We start from the raw sequence: 21,638 nt of genomic DNA, 5'->3' as shown, positions 1-21,638 counted from the left end.
TTGTTCCGGTGCACAGTTTTTGAGTTATTAATTTTTGACGCATTTGCGCAAATTAGCCGGTTTTCCATGTGAACGCACTTTGCTTGCTTCGGAACCGTGATCTCTAGCCCTGCCAACCACTTTTCCCCTGACATTTTTCCTTTTTCCTCTGCTTCATTCCGATACACGGTTTGTCCATTATTAATTTTCCGGTTTTTTTTCGACTTTTTCATGCGTCTTTTTGCTATTTTTCCATGTGAACCTGCCCTGTTTGCATCGGAATTCCAATTTGATCTGACAGCCATGTCCCCTGTTCCTTCTCCCACCTTTTTCCTTTTTCCTCCTCCCTCTTTCAACTTCCGGATTTTTACTTATTAATTTTTCAGTGAGTTTTCGGGCGTCTTTTTGGAGTTTTTTTACATGTGAATCCCTCCTATTTCCACCGGAACTGCGGTTTAACATGATAACCCTGTGCCACTCCTTCCTACAGACATTTTTCCTTCTTACTGCATGTCATTCCGGTGAACGGTTCATCCGATATTAATTTCCGATCCCATTTTTGGGTTTATTTTTTGGGTTTTTCCCATGTGAACGCGTCTTATCTCCATCGGAATCATGTTTTGATGAGATAGGATTGTCGGGCACATCTTTCTGTACAGTTTTCCTTTTTTTTGCACCTCATTCCGATGCACGGATTTTTCAATATTAATTTTTAATTGCGTTTTTTGGTTCATTTTTTGTGTTTTTTGCACGTGACCGTCTTTTACCCCTCCCAGAATCTCCGTCATATATTTTTCTTCTCTTCTGCATGCCGTCCTGCCCACTTTTTGTTTTTACGCTATTTTGTTTTGACGTCCGGATTGGGAGTTATTAATTTTTCTTTATTTTTACGTGAATTCGCACGTCCGTCTTGCGCGTGAACGCGCCCTTTTTCGATTTTACGCTTCTCCACGCGCCCCGGTCGTGTCCACATGACCCGTACCATCATCTCAACGCCATTTCAATCCCGTCACGGCAAATTTTTTTACCCCGCCCCGCGCACGTGCGCGGGACGGGGGTACGCGCCCTTTTGGCTCTGCCCACCCCCTACCCTCTTGGCCCTACCCTCCCCTATTCCCCCCTCACCCACCCCCCATGGGCACCCCTCCCCTATTCTCCCCTCACCCACCCCCTTGGCCCTGCCCACCCCTTCCCCCCAACCACCCGACCCCTTTCCTCCAACCACCTCCCTCTCCCTGCGTCCCTGCGTCCCTCCCTCTTCACCCTTCCTCCCTCTTCTTCCTTCTTCCTCCTCCCTCCTCCTCCTCCTCCTCCTCCTTCCTTTCTCCTCCCCTCCTCCTCGTCGCCCGCCGCCGACCTGCCCTCCCTCGCCGCCTCTGGACTGCGCGATCGCCTCCTCATCATCGCCGCCTCTGCCCTCCTCATCGTCGCCGCCCGGCTCGCCAGTCGTCGGCCGCCTTGTGGCCCGTGTCGCAGGGCCAGTCGACGGCCGCCCAGTGCTCGCCAGCCGTCGCCCGCCTCGCCCGCCCCACGCAACTGTGCCCTGTGCCTTCGACGTCCTCCCCACCGCCCTCCTCTAGCGCCTACGCCCCGCCCGAGTTGCAGTTGCCCTGGTTCTGCCCGCTACCCTGCAGCCCTGCCGCCCGCCTCTTCCAGGCGTTGCCTCGCTCGCCTGTCAGCACCCTCGCCCTCTCTCCCTTCGCCGCCGCCCTTTGGAGCCTGCTGTGGACGCCGCCACTGCGTGGACCGCGCCGCCACCGTCGCCCTCTCTCCCGTCGTTCGCCGGCGCCGCCCCCTTCTCCTCCACCTCCTCCTCTAACCACCTCCTCCTCCTCTAACCACACCCAGGTTAGCCACTAACCTAAGTTAAGTTAAAACTAACCTAGGTTAGGTTAACAACTAACTTAACTTCAGTTAACCTCTAACTTAACTCAAGATTAAAACTAACCTAACTAAACCCCCTTTAGTTACCCTAACCCTAACTAGGAACCCTAACCCTAACCCTAACTAGGAACCCTAACCCTAATCCTAACTAGGAACTCTAACCCTAACCCTAACCCTAACCCTAACCCACATTAGGTTACCTAACCCCCTTTAGGTTAGTTTCTACTAATTGGACTTATCTGACTTATCCAACCTGACTAACCTCACTTGACTTGACTTGGGCCGACTAACATGACTTACCCAGACTAACCAGACTTAATTGACTTACTTCTAACTTACTTATCCGATTAACATGATTTATATGATTTAATTAATTTCTACATTAATTTTCCCATCAAAATAATTCAGAAAAATTTCTAAAAATTCCCTTTGCTTTTTGCCAATTTTTGGGAAGTTTTCCGCTAGAAATTACCCACCCTAAAATTTCTGAAAATTACACATTTCCTAAATTTACCCCCAAATTGCCAACAAATGTAGAAAATTCATTTAAAAATAGTAAAAAATTCTAATAAAAATTCTAAAAAATTTTAAAAAATTTTCCTCACCTCCCTTGATCATTTTCCATTTATTCAACCATAAATAATCACAAATTACAAACAATTAAAAAACCAACTCAAACCAAATTAACACATCCACTAAGGTGTTGTGTTTGTTGTTCGTCAGTGGTTTTTCCTTTTCCTTTATTGGATTCACTCCTTTTGGGAGACTCTTCCGTGCGCATTTCTGCATTACATACACACCCCTTCCAGGTATTTATTTTATGTGTTTTATTTATTTTTATTTTCCCCTTAATCACAAATTAATTGTTAAAATGAACTTTTTATTCACCCACAGTTTCCATGCGCATTCGCGCTCAACACACATATACTTTTTAATTAAAATTAACCAGCCGTTCACTTCGCACGCGCTACGTGCGCTATAGAGGCACTTTAATTTTTATTTAAAATGAACCAGCCGTCACAAGAGCACGCGCTGGCAAAAAAGAGCTCCACATCACCTTAATTTGTAATCAATGAACTTGCATTTAGAGACCCAGTCGGGTATCGAAGTCGGGATTCAAATTAACGCACCGTTTTCACCTAATAATTGGTAATTAAATTTCTAATAAGGAACCGCCGTTTTCTTGCTAAGGTTTATCACCTAATAAAAATTCACCCATTCTTAATAATTTATTCAAATCAACCCTTCATTAAATTAATTCCCCCTCACTGCACTTAATTCCTTTTTTTAATGAACCGTTTCGTGGGATGGGTATGCGCAATCATTAGAGTTATTTTCCTGGTCCAGTCCTGGTTTATCATCGATGTAGTCTTGATATGTGTCGGATATGGTATTGTTTTGAGTTACTGTCTTTGTTACGGTTAAGGGTACGGTATGCAGTTTTTTTCTTTTATTGCCTGATACGGGGTTCTGGGTGTTTGTCTGATGCATCGCATGAAGCTTTCGGTCGCATTTGTCTCAAGGTCATGTCGAATTTTTTTTCTAGGATGTGGTTTGCTTGGGGTTAGTTGGTCGAGTCACGTTTTCTTGTTTGGTTATTCTCTTATCCTTGGTTTTTGTTTGTTGCTTTGCAGGCATTCTCCTTGATTGTCTGTGTTTGTGGTGTGTGTGTAACCATCTGAATGGCGCCTTCTCATGCTCCTCCCCCTATCCAGTACGTCCCATTAGTTAGTAGGGATTACTCTTCCCTACTTACTTTTGAGCCTCTCACGAAGGCAGGACTTGCTGCTTTTGTGGCTACTTCGTTTCCCCTGCTTCCAGAGGATCCGTCGTTATGTGATGAGTTTCTGGCCTCTTACAGCAAGAAGACAGGACTAGTCCAAGGAATTTCTATGACTTTGACACCTCGAGGCTTAGGGAAGGCTTTGTCTCTACCCTTCAAAGGTGAACCTTTTGTGACCACTCGTCAGCTTTTCTCTAATGAAGAGATTCTAAAGCTGTTGCAAAAGCAGACAAGGGAAATCCTCGATGTTAAGAAGGTGATCAACTCTTCCGGAGTTTCTTTTTCCATGATCACTGATCCCGTATGGAAGACGATCTATCAGTTTCTTCAGGACAGGTTTATGCCTGCCAAAACGCCATCCCAGTACTTGTCCAAAGAGCTTTTCACAGCTTCCAGGATGGTGTTAAAAGGAGTTGCTATTGATTGGAGCACTTACCTCCTCACTAAAATGGATCAGCATTTCGTTAAAGTCACCAGAGGTAATGTTACCAATGTCACATATGGATCATATTTGTCTGCCTTCTTGACCTATTCAGGTTTACAGAAGACTGTGCCTCCACCTCCTCCATCAGATTCAGTCCCTCCTCCTCCACCTTCAGATGAGTCAGAACCTATTGACATAGAGGATGATGATTCTCCACCTCCCCTGGTCATACAGCGCAAACGCTTGAAGAGGGTAGCGGATAAAGCTCCTTCCGTACTTCCTTCCGTACCTATCCCTGCTACCTCTGGCAGTGAACTCCCTGGGTATCTCACTTGTACTAACCTGTTCAGAGCACATCGAGAAGGATCATTGGACATCTCAGTTCCCTCCCTGAACAATCTAGTTTCAGGAGACGCCATTCCTTTCCTCTGTAAGGATATTCAAAGTTCCATTGAGTTGTCAGTGACAGCCTATGTTCAACAGCTGTACGCGTCTTTTTATGAAGAGCTCATGCAGTCTGAGGACCAGTTGCATAAGGCAACTTCCGAGTTAGCTTCTGCTAAGGATACCCTAGCAGATTTATTTAAGCAAATGGAACAGCAAACCCAACTGGTTGCCACCCAAAGCGATGAGATCTCTTCTTTGAAGATCCAGTTACTAGAGGCTCAATCACAGGTTACTAGCCTTTCAGCGGACAAGGAGAGGATGTCCAGAGAATCACAGGAATTCCAAGCTATCTTAGATGACAAACTTTCAGCTTTACAGATGGCCAATGACACAGTGGCAAACCAAGCCTCCCAAATCCAGCAATTGCAAGATCAACTTGCAAAGTCCCGCTCTGTTCCTCCAAGCCCTAATGTTCCATTGATTCCTTCTCTTTCACAGCAGGACTTGGCTGCTCTTCAGAGACAGGCTACTTTGTGCCCTCTATTCCAAGATGAAGTGGAAAGATTGCAGTCCCGAATGGACTTGTTATGGTCTACCTTTGAGCAGTTTCAGGAATATGTTCTACCAGACCATTCTTTCTTTGTCCACTACCACTTACAAAAGTTAGTCTTCTACATGAAGCTTTCCACGATGGATTTACCTCTTCCAGAGGATGGCTGGAGTGGGACTTGGTCTGCTGAGTTGTTGACAGAGGTAGTCAGAATGGTGTTTGAGGATTCTGTTACGCCAGATACCATGTTGATGTCGTACATGTATCTACGAGGAGACTTGTTAATTCCAGATGAGGTGGATATGGCATGGTATGTGGGGGATGTGGTCTTACAGGCTGTTTTGTATGTCAACCATTTGGAGTTGCGCATAGCTGACATGTTTCAAAGTTATTCCTCCAAAGTGGCTGATTGTCATGATAATTCGTGGCATCCCATGATTGATTCTGTGGTCCTAAATCAAAGACAAAACACAGCTCCTACCTTTGCCCAGAGTACTAATCAACTGAGGATGGATCTCTTAGCCTATCTTTCAAAACATAATCCATTTGATGCTACCTTCTTTGATGGCTATCATAGACAATCTCTTCTAGGACCTTCTGTTCCTACCCTCCTCTATTACCAACAAATGGCTCACCGCTATGCTATATATCTTTCCCCTTGTCAATCTAATTCCACAATTATTTTACCCCTTCTTTTCCAACCTTCATCTTTCCCTCAAGTTCCCATTTTTACATATTGTTCCTTTATTGAGGATAGGGTATTTTCCCCTTCTCCACCCTATCCTTCTCCCTCCATTAATGTACCCTCCACATTTCCTATTTATCAGTTAACACCGTTCCTTAGTGATTCCTTACAAATTTCTGCCACTCCTTCTTTAACCTTTTCTTCCTTTTATGATTTTTCCTATCCCTCCCTACATCCACTTTTCCTTATTCCACTACCCTCTCCTAACACTTCCATATCTCAACCACCTCAGTTGGTTAGTGACTGTGACGGGTTTGATAATCAAATTTCCAGAAGAAGGGGATGGAGTTCGGATGATTGCTTTATAGGACCGCAGATCAATTGGCCAGTAATTCCAGGAGAATGGACAGCTTCCAGTCAAGCTTATCAGAACTATGTTCATTTTGCCCAGCAGTATTCACAGTCTGCAGATCCCTCAGTGAGATTAATTGCTCACTTTGCTTGGTACCTGGCGTATATGTATAGGCACTCTCATAATGATTCCAAGCCTATTCCAAAGTTGTGCATGAATGTCAATGTAAGCATTGATTCCCAGCAGCTGGATATATTGTATTTTCATGGCCTCTGTTTGCCTAGTAGATACCTGGTCCTGTTGGAAAGGATGTGCTGTCTCCAATTTTTTCAAAATCCTCCCAAAAACTTTCTAGATGAATCCTTATCTATGGATCGTTTCCGACAACATCAATCTTTTAAGAGGGACCATCTTCATTGATACCTTTCCAATGTATGGTGGAAGCTTTTTAATGAAAAACTCTCTTTTTGGAGGAGTCATTCAGATGGTTGTGTTGTGTGTAGTGTTTGTGTTGTGAGTTTATTTATGTAATACGAACGTGGTGGTTTCCTATTGGATTTCGTGTGTGAGCTATGTTTAGGAGAATTGTGGTGATGGGTTCGTGGATGCAGAATTGAAGCAGATGCAGATGAAGAAGAAGCAAACTTTTATATCCTTTACAAATTTGTTGTGATTTTTAGTTTGCTAAGAGGTGTTAATGTATAAAGGGTTTTCCTTTCGTTGTATTTTTATATTAAAAACAAGTTATAAGTTGGGGTCGTGGTGGATGGATTCTTTTTGAGAAGATATTGAAGATCAAAGTTGAGCTTGTTAATGCACTTGTATTCCCTTTTTCCTGGGTCGCGAGGACGCTTCCTTATTAAGTGTGGGGATATGTTGAGTGCTGAAATGACTTGTTTTTTGGCTGATTTTTGTTGTTTTTGAGAGCTGAATGGTTGATTTTATGAGATGATTGATTGGTTTAGAAGAGGTTTGAGAGTGTTTTGGATGATAATGATGGTGTTTTGGAAGTTCATGATGTTTGTTGGTGGTTCTGTGATGTTCTGATAGGTTCTATATACCTTCTGTTTTGTTCTGTTTTGGTCTGTTTTGGTCTGTTTTGTTCTGATTGTCTTCTGTAAGGAGGGATGGAGTATTGATTGATGAAGATTGAGATCTTGTGAAAGTTTATTGAATGGTTTGTGAGAGTTTGGAATGATTTGAGAATGAGTTATGAGGTTTTGATGATCTTCTATAACCTTCTGTAGATCTTCTGTAGAGCTTCTGTCTCTGTTCTGTTCTGTACTGTAGCTGTTCTGGTACTGTTCTGTAGACTGTTCTGTATGCTTCTGTATGTGTTCTGATGGATGAGAGTGTAGCTTGGGAAAGTTTTCTAGCCTTGGAAAGAGGTGAATACAAGTGCAAAAGAGCTAGAGGAAGTGGAAGAAGTAGCTGCTGAAGACTCAAGTAAAGACTAGAGTGAAGTGACAGTAGTGAGCTATGAAAGGACACTGTAGTGGCTCTGGTGACTCTTCATATCAGACATACCTCTTGGGAGGGGTATCCACGACCTAAGAAGGATTATTGAGAGTGATTTTTGAGAGATTGTAGTGAGGATATGATGTATTATTGAGGGAGTGAGAGAGAGAGAGTCAGAGATAGCCAATTCTACTCAAACAGAGTGATTGTATATGAGAGATTGAGAGAGAAGACTATGAAGATATTGAAGATGAATACTATGTGATGTATTTCCATTCAAAGATAGTGTATTCCTTTGCTTTCTTTGTTTTATTGATGGATTTTGTGAAGATATTGAAGAATATGGTTGATTCTATCAAAACCGTGGGAGATCTACATGATGCTGCATGAAGATTTGTTGTGCCTGGTGTTCTTTTCTTCATTGTGATTATATGAAACATGATAAACAAGCTTGTTGATGTTACAAGATAGATTTTCTTGTAAGAGAATTCCATTTTCCTGGGTGTTCCTCTTGGGGCTCCAAGGGCTATCTGCCATTGTCTTTCTGAAGGTATGCATTGGCTTATCAGGTCTCCATTTGGCTCAAGTATTGGTTGAGGATTGTCTGGCTCTTGTCTGGAGCATTTGGAGGTGCCATTGATCACATTAGAGAGGGAATTAATCAGTACGAAGATCAAATGCTGTTGCTATATACTCCTTGGCAGTCTGTGTGATTGCGCCAACTGACATAATGAACCCCCACGGCTTCTTGTGAAGGTAGTGATCAGTACTTAAGTCATCTACAACTTGGTTGCACTCTTTGGAAGGCACTTTATCACCCTGGCATGCTGGTACATGAGCATGAGCTCATCTAGGAGTTTTGCAAACTAATTACAAACCTAGAACAGAAGCTTGAACTGCTGTATACAAAGTATACATAGCATATGCAACACATTGGCAAGAGCTCCTTGCTCCTTGGCATGCTCAAAAGGACCTATTGGAGCACATACATGCTATGTAAACATATGTATTGGATATTATGCTTGAAAACTGATGGTTTTTTACAAAAATACTCAGATTTGGGAGTATTTACTTGGCTGAAAACTGTCATTCATTGTCTATAACATATACTCATTGACTTGAAGAAATACATGCCTTTTGTTACCTACAGGGAGTTGTATGGTACGGGATATGATTCTTGAATGCTATGAGCATTGAAGGCTCTTAAAACTGAAATTTGAATCAGAGAACAAATGCTTTGATAGTGTATTGGATGGTCATAAATAGTCCATGTACTTTTTGACATTACTACTTGAAGACAGAGAGTCTGCGAATGCCCGTATGGTTATGTATTGATCCCTACACACAGTGGCATATGTATGAAGTGGATTGAGGATCTATTGGGCTGAAATACATCTTGGTTTGATAGGTTATTGGCTGTATACAATCTGTGAGCAGATTTATGTCACTTGTACTTGCTGGATATGCATTGTTTTGTGCCCGTATGACTATGTATAGTTTCCTACATATATTAGCAAATGTCTGGGAAAGTTTGGAGCATGTATGACATGATTTAAAGTGGTTTTTTGACAGTAAAATCACTGCTGGTATTGAAAAATTGCAGGTTTCAGACTGCGTATTCTCTTCACTGCAGTAAGCTTGCATGACACAAAGTTACAGTACCTGCAAAGTCTATGTACTGACTGTTATACCTACGGGTTAGACCACTTGTTTGTGGACTGTTTTGAGCTATCATTGGGCTGAAATACCTTGTTTTTTTACTACAATTAATTGCAAAAAATTGTCATAAACAGTTGAGGATTGAACTTGGTCAGTCATACTTGTTGGCTTGCAGGAAGTCAGGCAGTGACTAAATATTGTCTGGTATAATATGGCTAATGCAGAGAGGACTGAAAATATAACCTAGATAGTGGGGAAAAAGCTTGATAGTAACAATTATGCCATATGGAAGTTCTGCATGAATAACTTCTTAATAGGGAAAGGCTACTGGGAGTTCGTGACTAGAGTGGAAGCTGAACCTGAGCTCCCAGATCGACCTACGGTTGATCAGAGACGATTACACCGAGCTTGGACAGAAAGAGCTCGTAGAGTCTTGCACTGGCTCTCTTTATGTATCTCAGATGCCATGGTAATGCAAATAATGAACTGCACCTCTCCTAAGAATGCATGGGACATTTTGGTCAAGTACTATGGCACAACCACAAGTGCCAGGAAGATATACAATTGAAGTAGAAGTTCAACAATATGGAGAGAAAGAGCAGATCTATATAGGATTATGTCACGGAGGTTAAGACCATTGCGGATCAGCTGGCATCTATTGGTTCACAGGTTGAAGATGAAGACATGGTTGCTGTGACTTTGAATGGTTTGGGGCCTGAATATAAGTCTTTTGACACTTCTGTGTCTGTGAGGGCTGAAATGCCTAATTTTAATGAGCTGGTTGCATTGCTTATACATGAGGAGTTAAACTTGGCTTGGCTACACAGGGTCAAGCAGTTCTAAAAATAAGGATACAGTTTTTTATTTGAATCAGCGCAGTCGTGGCAGCCGAGGTAGAGGCTATGGATCTGGCAGAGGAGGCCAACAGAATGCATCCTATGGCAATAACAACCAACAGGTATCGAATGTAAGAGGTGGTGGAAACTTTAGAGGCAGGGGAGATCTAGCCCTAGAGGTAGAGGCTCCTTGCAACAACATCGTCCATTTGACAATTCTAATAAGGATAAGGATTGTCATTACTGTGGGAAATATGGTCATATTGCCAAGGATTGCTGGAAGAAGCAAGGCAATCAGAAGGGCAAATAGCATGGACATTTTGCTACGTCTAGTCAGGCAGATGATACTTCAGGAGATAGATTGTTTGCCATGCAGTATGTAAAAGATAGGGCTGTTGAAAAATCCACTGATGATGCAGTTTGGTATATTGATTCAGGGGCATCGAACCACATGACCCCTCACAGTGATTGGTTCACTGATATGGTGGTTGAAAAACATGGCTATGTCTGTATAGGTGATGGCACGCAGCATAGCATTGAACATAAAGGCAAAGTGCCTCTTGTGGTTCATGATGGCAGAAAGAAAATTTGCATGATGTATTGCATGTTCCTTCGATTATGAAGAACTTACTGTCTGTCAGTTAGATGACGGAGCATAACTTGTAGGTTAGATTCAATAAGCATGGCTGCTTTATTGAAGAGTTTGGCAATGGATGCAAGTTGATAGCTTGTGGTCACATGAATGGCAGAATGTTTACTCTTGATGCTACATTGCCAGAGCTGAATTCAGCTATGTTTGCCCATGGTTCTGGCACTATCAGAGATTTGGAAATTTGGCACAAGAGAGTGGGGCATGTGAATTTGCAAAGGCTACAAATTATGCAAAAAAAACAGCTTGTTATAGGTTTACCCAAGTTCTAATATTCATATATTAGTCACGTATGCGATGCTTGCGAGTTTGGTAAGCAATCCAGGTTGCCATTTGTCAGACATGTAAGGCAGAATATATGTCCATTGCAGTTAGTGCACTTTGATGTTTGGGGGCCAGCCCATAATGCATCTATGGGAGGCTCAAAGTATTATGTGACATTCATTGATGATTACAGTCGCTATACTTGGGTTTACATTCTAAAGACAAAGGATGAGGTTTTTGCTATTTTTTAGTAGTTTAAAAAGTAGGTTGAAAATGAATTTGACTGCTATATCTCTTGCTTGAGATCAGATAGCGGTGGTGGGGAGTATGTGTCAAATGAGTTTGATAAAATTTTGGCTGAAAATGGCATACACAGGAAGCTTACCTGCAGTTATACTCCTCAGCAGAATGGGGTAGTTGAAAGAAAGAATAGGGTCTTGATGGAAGCTGCTCGTGCCATGCTGAATGAGAAGAAGATGCCGCTCTATTATTGGGCTGAGGCTGTTATGACAGCCATGTATATCTTGAATCAAACTCCCACTATAGGTAATCATGAGATGAAACCATTTGAGAGGCTGTATGGCTATAAGCCGGATGTAAGTCACATGAAAGTCTTTGGCTGTCTTGCTTATGTGCACATTCCAGATGAGAAAAGGAAGAAGCTGGATCCAAAAGTGCATAAGTGTGTTTTCATTGGATATTCATAAACACAATATTAGTGAGTTTGGGAATCTCCCAATTCCCATTTTTTGAATACTAAAAAGGTGGCACCCGGATAACATGCTTATAAGTTTCTCAAAACCATATGATGTGACCTATCATTGGAAAGCGCTTGAAAAATGGAATCTATTGAGCTATAGAGCGCTTGATTTGGAGTTATAGTGTTCAAGTTACGATAAATCCAAAGATTTGACCACTTGTCCTAAACTTATGGGAAATTCCCATATTCCCCAATATGGTGTTCATAGGAGAAGAAGGCATACAAATGCTACGATCCCTCTATCAAAGAGACTTTGGTGAGTAGGGATGTTATTTTTGATGAGATGGGTTCTTGGTATGTATCACCGGCTACAGTGCCATCGGATATGCCTTCCACTCATGTATCTACAGTTGATTTGCAGTAGAGCACTGCTATGACAGGACCTAGTAGTTAGACAGTATCTCCATGGACAGGGAGATTGAGGAGCTCACTGTTCCACTGACACCAGTATGTCAGTTAGGGGGAGATATGATGTCTTGGACAGCAAAGGAAAAGAGAAAGCTACTGAGGATGCATATGGTATGATGACACCTAGTAGAATGACTTCTGGATATGAGTTTGCTGACACTTTAGACAATGAACTTGGTATTTCGACTATCTATATGCCTGGCACAAGGTAGAGCAGGTACATTCTGCCTCATGAGAGAGGGGAATCGAGCAGTGCACCACAGCCTAGATGCTTGCAGAGGGTCAGATACCTTGTTGATAGGTTGGCATACAGTGGCTACTTTGCAAAGCATTATGCTTACATGACAAAAGTGATGGAGATCAAAGAACTAGGTACATATGCTGAAGCAATGAAAGATGAGAACTGGTGTGCAGCTATGGACGAAGAAATGAATGCCTTGGCTGAAAATAAGACACGGGGTCTTGTGCCACTGCCTGAAGGGAAAAAGGCCATTGGTTGCAAATGGGTCTACAAAATCAAATGCAAGTCGGATGGCAGTGTGGAAAGGTACAAAGCCAGGCTGGTTGCTAAGGGATATGCCCAACGGTATGGACTTGATTATGAGGAAACATTTAGCCTCGTTGCCAAGATGGCAACCATATGCACTGTGATTGCTTTGGCTGCTGCTAAAAGCTGGAAATTGCAGCAGATGGACGTTAAGAATGCATTTCTTAATGGTGACTTAGCAGAGGATGTTTATATGGTTTAGCCTGAAGGGTATGTTCACCCTGATTTTAAGCATTATGTATGGAAGCTAAAAAAAGCATTGTATGGGCTGAAGCCAAGAGCTTGGCATGCTAGGATTAGTAACTACTTACAGAGATTGGGATTTGCTATTGGTAGGGCTAATCACAGCCTATTTACAAAGAAGACTGACAGTGGCTTGGTAGTGCTTGTCATATATGTTGATGATTTGATAATCACTGGTGATGATGACTTGGGCATACAACATGTAATGAAGATGTTGAAATTTGAATTTGACATGAAGGACCTAGGAGAACTGAAGTATTTCTTGGGCATTGAGGTAGTTCTAGCTGAAAATGGTTTATGGCTGATGCAGAAGCACTATGCCATGGAAATGCTGAAGAAGTATGGCATGGCTGAATGCAAACCATTGGATACACCTCTTGATCAGAATGTCAAGCTAGACATGAGCACTAGAGCTGAAGTAGAGGATGTGACTATGTACAAGCAGATGGTTGGCAGTCTGATTTACTTGACCATCACTAGGCCTAACTTGAGCTATGATGTAGGGCTCATAAGCTAGTTTATGCAAAAGCCCAGAAAGCCGCACTTGGATGCAGTTAGATGCATTATGAGATATGTTAAGTCCACTGTAGAGAATGGGCTGTTTTATGTCAGAGATAAGCCCTTGAAACTCATTGGATACAAGGATGCAAATTGGGCAGGATGCTCATATGATCATAGATCTACGAGTAGATATGCTTTTGGATTTGGTAGTGGCGTGATTAGCTGGAGCAGCAAGAAGTAGCCTATGGTTGCTTTGTCGAGTAGTACTGAGGCAAAGTACAGGGGTGCTACATTGGCAGCATGTGAGATTTCATGGCTGCTCAAGCTTATGGCTGATTTGGACATACAAGTAGATGCTCCAGTGAAGTTACTATGCGATAATCTAAGTAGTGTACTCTTGGTCATGAATCCAATATATCATGCCAGAACAAAACACATAGAGGTACAATACCACTTCATCAGAGAGATGGTTCTTATAGGACGAGTTGATCTCATGCATGTAAAGACTGATGAGCAAGTTGCGGATATCTTTACCAAGTCCTTGGGTAAAGATAAGTTCAATGTTTTTAGACAGCTGCTTGTTGTGCAGATGCTGTCTTGAGCTTGAGGGGGAGTGTTAAGACTTCAAGCTCGATCTACTATCTTTGGTATGACCATAACCGACACTTGAGTTGTCCAGCTGTACTACATGATGCGGACATTAAATAAGTTGGTGGTTAGGACTTAGCTGTTTGGAGTGAATGGTCCTAGACATTAAGTTGTAACTATTCTCTTTAGTGATGTGTGGAATGGGAGAATTGAAGAAATGTGTGAGAGCTCATTGCTCTACACAGTTGAGTCCAACCCCTCTCTATCTCTGTTTTAGACTTCTAACATGGAGGACACTTTGTTGGATGGTTAAATACACAAAAAGCTTTTAAGAGCCGAATATTGGTGGATCATCCATTTTCCATATGCATTTGTATATGTCAAGAGATGTGATGTATTTCAAAGACATGATAGTAGGAAGAATAGGAAGTGCATGCTGACTCCTATAATGGCTATACTACCATTTGAGAAGTGGGACATTGATTTTGTGGGCCCTACTACCCCATCATCCTTTGCATAGAAGAGGTATATCATAGTGGAAAATGATTATTTTAGAAAGTGGTGAGAAGTATGAGCAACGAGGAAGGATGATGCCAAGGAAACTGCTAGCTTTATCCTTGAGTAGATTATCTACCAATTTGGTCCGTCACCGAAGGTGTTAGTATCGGACCATGAAACCCATTTTTTGAATAAGGGATTAAGAGCCTAACTGAAGCATGGAAGATTAAACACATGAAAATGACACCTTATAATCCACATGCAAATGGGCAGGTTAGAAGTACCAATAAACAACTTGTGGGTATTCTATTGAAGATAGTATCAGAGAAGAAATGAGACTAGGATAAGAAGCTATATGTGCTGTGTGGGTGTATAATACGATCTTTAAAGGAGCTACCAATCACACCCCACTCAAGTTAGTTCATGGCGAGGAGTGCATACTACCCCTAAAGATGGAGTTACTGACTATAGGATTTGCAATGAACCATTCTTTAGGGAATGAAGATGCACTCTTTGAGCATTTTACAACTTTAGCACACATCGATGAGCTCAAATTGCATAGTCTATTATATCAAGAGGTAGCTAAGCATTGAGTGAATTAGCTTCATGATTTAAAAGAAGATAATTATACCTTCAAGGAAGGGCAGTTAGTTTTATACTATGATGCACATAGGGAGTTGTTTCCTGGGAAATTAGAACCTAAGTGGGATGGTCCCTACAAAATAGTTCGAATCAAGAAAAATCAGCCCACAATATTATTAGTAGATTTGTAGGGAGTGGCGTTTGAAAACAAGGTTATTCTAAAAAATATTAAACATTATTATCTTTAGGCATACTGATGAGATAACTGTCTTGCACATCAAGGTTGGAATGATTTGAAACCTACATTAGAATACTCATATTTGGAACAAAGATACCATCATGGAAGTCTTAAGATTATAAAGTGATTGACCAAGAGGATGGTACATTTTTTTGGGAGATCAAAGTCTTCTACAATCACTGCTTAAGGACTTTGACGAGCATCCCTGTTGGATTCAATGAAGAAGGTGGGACAGAGCCTTTGGTTCATCCTCTAAATATGCTGAATTTTGACTATCATAGTTATGAATAAAGGAGCCGATGATGGCCAAATGCATGAACCCTTTATGGACATATACATTATATTTTGATGGAGCATCTAGGGGTCCAAATAAGAAAGAAAGTATTGGGGTAGTCATTAGAGATCCCCGTCATAGAATCACGATGAAATTAGCTACCTACCTTGGGGTAGGATTTACTAATAATATGGTTGAATATAAAGACCTGATTATGGGATTGAATATTGCTAAGAAAGATAATTTCACCAGTTATTAGTTAAATGAGATTCCCATTTGATTTTGAATCAATTGAATGGGATGTACATAGTACGAAAATCCCATTCTTTGTATGTATTATCGTGCTACTATGAGCTTGATCGATGAGTTTGATAGAGTCTCTTCAAGTGGTTCTACGATATTGGAATCAATTTGTTGATTCATTAGTAAATTATGCTTATGAAGAAGACCTCTTTTTCAACTATGGTCCTAGTTTAGATATCTCCATTGATGGTGAGACATGACCTGGTCAATTATGGGGACTTTTATCAGAACATGCTTTATATGGTATAGATGATGGTTAGTATGGGTAATGAAAGAGTAGCCAATATCCATTTACCATTGTTATCTTGGACCAATAGGGTGATCAAATGACATTTTATGCGTACCCCTTTTACTGTATATGTAGAAGGTATGGGTCATAATTTGATGCATGTAATTTAGGGCTAGGATTCCTCTTTTATGTCAGTACCACTCCAAAGAGGGTTGTGTATAAGCTATATTGGTTTTTTACTTTAGGCCAAGAGGGCCAACTCATTTGTTGTGAAATGTTATATTTCATTAGGCCAAGAGGGCCATGTATTTGTTTAGTGCGGGTGCAGTTAATAATATTTATTTAGTACTATACTAGATAGGTTTGACAAAGTGCTTGGAGTGAGCTTCTTGCTACACTGATGATTCTTGAGGTCAAGTCCAGATGATATGCTTACTTTATGATTTCTTTTACTTTATGCTGAATGGTTATATGTACCTGTGGGGCTTTTTTTTTCCTTTTGTTGGGGATTGGCATTCAAGGCATGAAGTCCCAAAGTTTAGGTTAGGTGTGTCTGGGGAGGTTTGAGTAAGTGTTTGCCTCCAAGACATTGTTGAGCACTCTAAGAACTTTTTTAGAAGTCAGTCCTAGTGACCCTATTCAACTAGCCTGCTAGGCAATTGTTTCTAGGAAACCCTATTAGTGTGAGGTAGTTAGAGAAGCATGCCAAAATAAAAGGAAGAGGAATCATGAATATATATGAAATATAAAAATATAGAGGTATGTAAAAAAGGTTTCTAACTCTTAAAACAAAAAAGAAAAGAAGAAAAATAAAAGAGTAGATAATCATTACCTTGCAATGACTTGTGATGAGGTTGTCATCATGGGTATGCAAACAAAGGTCCAATTTTCTAAAGTGAAGATGGAGGCCATGCCTAAGAAATCACATTTGATGCAATAGGGAGAAGCTATCTATAGTAATTAAAAATTATTAGTTGTAGGTTATGTTCCTCATAGTCTTGAGGAAGCATGTTCTCTTATGTTTGGTTTGCAGAAGTTTATGCTTGACATGAATGCATGTGGTGCAGTCAAATTAGATGTGGTTCATTCATTACAACAACATTTGTCTTTTGTGAAGACAAAGAGGGATACCATGATGATTGAAATAGAAAAAATGAAGCAATTGCATGCAAGTGAAGTGGAAACATTGAGAAAACAGATTGATGAGCATGGTGATATGTTGTCAAAATGTGAGATATCCTCGGTTGCATCTAAAGGGTGAATAGCCACTATGCATGATAGGTTTCAAAATGAGATTGATTTAGTAGCACAGGAAAATACTAAGCTGAAAGTAGAAATAATTATCTTAGATGCATGATTGGAGCCTTTGTTAAAGGTTGAAAAGAAACTTTTGAATGATTTAGAGGTGAACTTAGAAGGTTCCATTTTTATGCAGAAAGACTTGCCTATTATGAAGTATGCATTGGTTAGGGTTATGCATGATTAGTGGGCTTCCATTTTTGGGAGAATGTTTCAAGTGATCTCTTGGCCATATGCAGTTTTGTAGCAATCTTTTGTTTCAAAAAATTTGGAAGACTTAATTCATGGAAAGGATATTCTTAAGGAGAAGCTTGAAGGAATGTGGGTTGAGTATGATATACTTTTAGGTATGATTACTAAGTTGCAAAGTATCAAGAAGCACGAAAATGGTAAAAATCAGTCCTTAGATTATGATGTTGTGAAGGCTAATATCACTAAAGAACTGTAGGATATTTGTTAGCAGATTAAGATAAGGAAACTCACATCTAATAGACTTCATGAAGTTAATGTTATACCTTTTGTATCACAATAGCAGCATGCACTGGAACAATCCATCATTGCACGATGATGATCATGAGCCTCACAGCTCATGAGGTTTTTTCCCTATCACTATTAGAATTTGTATTTTCCATCATACTTATGCTATGTATGCCTATGTTTTGTGACAATCTTCTAAGTGGATAATGCAACCACAGTAGAGGGTTATACATATCCTACTGGAGAGGCACTACTTATCGTTTCTCTTTGTGGCTTACTTCATGGTCCAAGGTCATGATTAAGACATAATTTTCTCACTAAGTATCTCAACACTTGATAAGACATTTGGACGCATTAGCCCTAGCTTGATGCATTATGTTTGCCCTTAGCATGGTTTAGAACCTTAGTGTTAGTAGTTTCATATGTAAAGCAATATTTAGATGCCTCATAAAGTGTAGTTAGGTAGTCACTTTTCAAAGAGTTATCTGTGGTGTTTTTTATGTTTTGATCATTCCTTATGCTTATGAGGACTGGTTGTATGATGGATATTCATAATGATATATGAGATCTGACAATTGTGGCACCATGATTCTCTTTGTGTTTCTACTCTATTTCCCACATGTTCTCTAATTTATGTCTCTGATTTGTTGTTATTAGTGTTGAAGGATGTATTTTGATATTCTTATGTCATTATCTTTGAGTTTCCTATGAGTTGCCTAATGTGGTATTAGGTATTTTCCACATTGCCTATAGGAGTGAGATGTATTTTTGTATGAGGCATTGCAATCCTATTATGCATTTTACAAAGATTAGGGGCTACAACATTGAGATAACATGCATGCATCCAACTACACACCGGGGGAGAGAAATGGCTACCCTAACCTTTATTCTTTTGAACACTTATACACATTTTTTAAATTGAGGTAAGATGTATACATCCAAGCATGCACCCGAGGATGGGAAAAAGGTGCCTTCCTTTTCATGTTAATTGATAGAGAGAGTGTGTGTTTTTGCAATTTACAAATGAAAATTTTAATAATGTATAATATCCTTTTAATGACATATGATATACAAGCACATACTTATGTAATAAAGGAGGGAGGGGAGGGGGCTCCTTCTAGATCATAGCTAATACAAACGTGCAATTGCCACATCCACATGCTTACATATACATGTGGACTTTACAAATACATTAAGTAAAGCCATAACTAAATATCATCTACAATTTTTTAATGGTTTAAAAATTAGGGTTTTTAAGGTGGAACTACTTTAGTTCTTGTTTCATTGTTTCATTTCACATATTCTCTCTTCATCTCTTTACATTCACTACATCCCTCCTCCTTGTTGCAATGGATGCTTGCATATACTTTGATGCTTGGATCCATAAAACTCTCTTCTCTAACCAGGGTGATAAGATCTTTGAGATATCTTCAAAGAACTTCATCCTTGAACATGTGCTCTCATCGTTGGATCCCCCCTTTCAGGTCTTGGAAGACTTTATGACCATTGTCGCTACCTGCACATATACCATCTAGGGATTTGATATGACTTGCATGCCTTTAGAATAGCTCATTGTACTTCAAGCAAGGAAGAACCATTAAAAAGTGGTGACCCATGTGGATCCTTTACATGAAGTATGCACTATTCCTATGGGCAATACACCAAGTACAACACCTTTGGAGCTCATGGAGCATGATTGTGCATTGGTGATTTATTTCCTTGTGTTGGATACATCCATAGAAGAGAGAGCAATAAAGATACAAATCCATAGGTGGTTGCTATCACATCTAGGGGAGAAGAGCCGATTAAAGAACCAATAAATATTCAAGAGAAATGATAAGTGGTGGTGGAGTAAGGGTTGGCTCTCACAGTGCCATTCTCTTCAAAAAGCCTCCAGTTAACAAACCTAACTTCACCTTCTTGACACCCATTGAAGTAGATGGTGTGAAGTACCTTCTTCTGTTAGATGTACTACGATACTTCAAAATGAAAGAAGAAGAGTTTTTCTCCATCCTAGTCAAGGATTCAATGAAAGACCTCATCGATTATGATTATGTGGATGTGCATTCAATGATAGTAAATGCTAGAAGATGTAATGGCATAAGCTTAGATATAGTGAGTGCCATCATAATAAGACAAAGTGATGGAACCTAGAACGGGGCCGGCACTGGCTCATGCACTAGCCGGACCTCTATCTCACACGCTCCACAACCCCACGGCCTCGCGGCCAGGAGCGCCGATGACATATACATTGCCTTCCTAGACATCTTGCATTTGTATTACATCGTTTGTAGTCCACTTTTCTCTCGCCCACTCCTCCTCAGAGGGAGTCCCTTACACATTGCCTAATGGCACGAAGCACAGACATAGGGGGTCCTCCAACGGCTGAATGCCGCCACCCCTCTGCGACTCTCCTACACCTTGGGGATTGGCCCCTCGATGTGTCGCTCAACATATAAACATGTCGCACAAAATCCACTCAAGGTACCATTTAATCGTATATAGGAATGTACCATTTTCCTTACTTCTTTTTTCCCTAGACCCCGCGACTAGCCTATGGCTTAGGGTGTCCTGTCTCTCACTCAATGTGGGTCAAGGTCCTAATGAAAACAATTGCTGTGCATCCAGGATTTCTGATACCTTTAAATATTTTCATGATTTATGCATAGTGTGGATGCCAAGTGCTCAAACAGTTATGAAATCAATATTGTGCACATGTGAAAAACATCCTTTCAATGGTTTTCAACTACCGTTCTTATGCGGCGTTGCACGAACCTAGCACCGAGGAAACCCTTGTGCTACCAGGCTCTCATTTTATAATTATTCACTGACCTATATGGCATGCAAACAAAACAACAATATTTTCATCATTTTACTCCACATTTAGACACATTTTAACCACTCTACCCTCCCATCGATCAAACGTTGCATTGTGGTATAGATTTATAAGGCATTTTGCCATCATTTTATGTGTAAAGAGCGAAAAAAACACACTAGAACAAGAAGGTGGGGTTGAACTGAGGAAAATCCTCATACTTCAGTCCCCACAAACATTCACAAACATTGTTCTTAATTTTCATTAATTTTTCGCACCCAAAATGCATTTTTTCCCTATTTTTAGTGATTTTTCTCTATTTTCCTTGTATTTTCCCTTATTTTCCGCATTATTTTATTACTAAAAATTCAAAATAGGTTATGGGCTATGGCCCTTAGTTCCTTCTTGCAGGAAAATTGAAAATTTAGTTGGTGTTCCTATTCATTCCTCCATTTTTATGCCCAAAAACATCATTTTCCCTTGATTTTCCATATTTTACGTGTTTTAGTGTATTATTTTGAACCACAAGATGCATATTTTTCTGATTTTTTGATTATGATCAGCAAGTACTCATGGAAAACAACAACATATTTTTAGCCCACATGAACAACATTTCATCAATCAAAAGCCATAAAATCTCAAATTTCCTTTGAAAAAATTGAATTACCGCTTATTTGCGTGTTTCGATTTTCATGTCCATGGCTGCAAATCTAAAAATCAGCAGCACTTCATGCTCATGACGATCACAAGTCGCCATTCCCAGCCCGTGAAGCAATCCGATCAATGCCGGACAAGCCTCCACCATTCTTTCTTCTTCCTTCTTCTTCCCACATGAACTTGCCTTTAGAAGGGAGAGAGGGAGGAGAGAGAAAGACTGAAATCAGAGATCTTCAAAGAGAGCATCATTTGACGGGCGAAGGGCGGCGATAGAGTCCACAGACAGAAGGGAATGAAGCCCCATAATCA

The sequence above is a fragment of the Lygodium microphyllum genome, chromosome 10 (assembly GCF_053477565.2).
Source record: "Lygodium microphyllum isolate KBCC chromosome 10, Lygodium_microphyllum_v1.1.10, whole genome shotgun sequence".
Classification (NCBI taxonomy): domain Eukaryota; kingdom Viridiplantae; phylum Streptophyta; class Polypodiopsida; order Schizaeales; family Lygodiaceae; genus Lygodium; species Lygodium microphyllum.
The sequence above is the reverse complement of the archived record's forward strand: the minus strand, read 5'-3'. Positions refer to the sequence as shown.